Genomic DNA, 3,135 nt, shown 5'->3' with positions numbered 1-3,135 from the left:
GTGGCTTTCAGTCCTCTATTGGGTAGTCAGCTGTCATTGGTAATTTTCTGGATTATTCCCCATTAACATTTTCTGTGCATCTTCCTTGGCTCAGCGTCCTCACCCTAGTTGCCTATGTGTGGTTTACCTTGCAGTTTGTTGCTTCCCTTTGTGCCTCTATATTTCTGGTACATGAGTGAATAAAGCCTAAAACCTAGGTAGGCTCTAGATAATGTTTTTCCTGTTCTATTTTAGTCCTTGTTGCTGATCTCACCTGTCCTGATCTTTAAACTCTGCTTCTGCCATCTTTACTTGGCTTGTTGGACTACCTAGCTACATAAATTTGGCTTAACATTTTTTGTATCCATTGCTTTGGCACTGAATCCACCCTGCTGGCTTGGCCAGCTGTTTGTACCTTGCTATCCACTGTCTACCGTTCTAGCACAAGTAGAACATTGACTACTAATCTGTTTGAAAAGTCTTTACCTACTACTATGTTGAAATCTGAAGGACCTGAAGGTACCTGAGTGAGATTGGGACTCACTAATGCTTTTCATCAATGTAGTTTCTAAAAGTGAAGAATTCTAAAGAAATCACCATTAAATACCTACACGTGCTGTATTTAGTCAATCGTTTTTTGTTTTCCTTTAGGTAGCAACTTTCTAACTTTCTGTTTTAATTCAAGATTTAGCATCATTATTTATAAACGTAAATGACCTAAAATAACCGAAACATATTACTATATAACTGATTTACTTAAAGGAAATGCACATGGGTGGGATTATTTGCTATAAAAATCACATGCATGTTTAAACATCTAAACATGGATGTTGTAAATGTGATTCCTGAAAGCTTAATGCCAAAGAGAATCAAGCGGAACTCCAGTCACAAATAAAAATGAGTAGACTAGATAAGGTAACACCAGTTTTTGCTGCATTCAGCTTTATTCCAAATATATACCCTGGGTTTTTTTTCTATCACTAGATGTCTTCATTCTAATGGGCCAAAGTTTGAACAGTAAGAAGAAAAAGCGGTAATGAGCTTACCCTTAACTTTTTCTTCCAAGCAGCAGGCACCAACTAAGTGGCTCCTTTCAATCTGCTTCTTCCTGTACACAGACTGTAAGCGGCTGATACCAGCCCCAAGAAAAATACACTACCTGGCCACCTTATTTGGTACACCTTGCTAGTACCAGGTTTGACCCCCTTTTGCCTTTAGAACTTCCATAATTCTTGGCAGTGATTTACCAAGGTGTTGGAAACATTCCTCTGGGATTTTGGTCATATTTTGATATATTAGCATCATGCGGTTGCTTCAGATTTGTTGGCTGCACATCCATAATGTGAATCTTCCATCCCACCATATCCCAAAGGTGCTCCTTTAGATTGACATCTGGTGATTGTAGAAGCCATATGAGTATAGTGAAATCATTTCCATGTTGAAGAAACTAGTATGAGAAGATTTCAGATTGTTGACATGGTGCATTATCTTGCTGGAGGTGGCCATCAGAAGATGGGTACACTGTGGTTATAAATGGAAATATACTGTTGTGTTCAGAATGTTAGCAGTGTGTTTAAATAAGTGAATAAAGTTCAACATCCTTATAACAGCATTTACTTCTATACATGTAAATGCATTTGGGAATACTGCACATTCTATTCCAAATCAATACATGAAAATTTGTGTTTTCCCTTTACAGAAAATGAAGAAAAGGGAATATTAGGCTTTTTAAAACAAGAGCAGTGTCTGCATTCTTCTATACAAACTCAAACATTCATCTGTATAAAATGCAAAATGTTTTTGCTTTACTTTAAATCACTGAACTAATATTTGGTTGTGTTGCTTGGAGTCGACCAAGTTCTGGCACCTGTGAACTGGTATTCTGTCCCTATCATCTGAATGTTACAGCAGAAATCAAAACTGCTCAGACCATGTAACAGTTTTTAAATCTTCTGTCCAAATTTGGTGCGCCCATGCAAATTGCAACCTCAAGAGCCTGTTCTTAGCTGACAGAAGTGGCACCCAATGTGTTTACTGAAGACCATCTGCTTTAAGGTACAACGTGTTGTGCGTTCAGAGATGCACTTCTGCATACCTCAGTTGTAATTAAAGGGTTATTTGAGTTACGGTTGCTTTTCTATCACCCAGGCTTTCTGTGGCAATCTGTGACATTCTGCCTTTGACCAGGAATTTTTGCTGAGAGAACTGTCACTCATTGGCTGATTTTTCTTTTTAAACCATTTTCTGTAATTCCCAGAGGTGATTGCATATAAAAATCCAAGCTAAACTAGCCTCTCCCAGACAAAACACCTGAGGGTGGCATGACAGCAACTAAATGGCATATTCCAACAATTTTGGCCAAAGCTTCTTTTTCCTAGCCAAGTAATTCACTGGGTCCAGATAAAAGTAATCTGGCACTTTGGGGCATGCCAGAAAATGGTGAAACTATTGGCCCTACTTTATTTTCTAACTCCCCACCCTCATGCTGCCGCCATAGCTGGACATAATTTGACATCATGCCCAGAAAGCTGTAGCTGTCCTTACTTATCCTGGTATTGGTGCTGCTGCTACGAAGTCTAGAAATGCTGGTTTGTACAAAGGAGGCTGAGGGGAAACGAAGACAAGATGAGGCGCTGGCGTATTTTACAGGAAAAAGTTGTACTTCTCCTCATCCCTGTTTTTCATCAAATTCAGCCTGGCTTTAACATGAAATGAGAGGAAAGCTGAAACTGCCATGGGTCGAAGACACCCAAACTTCCTGTCTTTGCACGGTTACATTAGATAGTTACCACTTTTCGCTAATAGGTTGATCCAGCATATGTAATGTTGAATTTGAGTGGGTGGGCAGGTCACGGATCATTTTGTGGAATACGTGACCATTCTGTCTCTGCAAGGCCGTAAGTATATTTTTTGCAGTGTAGTATCTGATGAAGTGGCCACAGACCTTTCTAGCCAGGATATCTCCTTAAACATTTGTTCATCACTTGATTCATAAAACAGGCATACCCTGTTTCCCCGATGATAAGGCACCGTCTTATATTTTTTGAAATGCCAAAATATGCCCTAGGTCTTATTTTCAGGGGATGTCTTATTTTTCCATGAAGAAGACTACAGTACACATTTATTGTTGAAAGTCACTCATGATCACTCATGTTC

This window comes from Pyxicephalus adspersus, chromosome 2 (genome assembly GCF_032062135.1).
Source record: "Pyxicephalus adspersus chromosome 2, UCB_Pads_2.0, whole genome shotgun sequence".
Lineage (NCBI taxonomy): Eukaryota > Metazoa > Chordata > Amphibia > Anura > Pyxicephalidae > Pyxicephalus > Pyxicephalus adspersus.
This window is presented reverse-complemented; position numbering follows the sequence as displayed.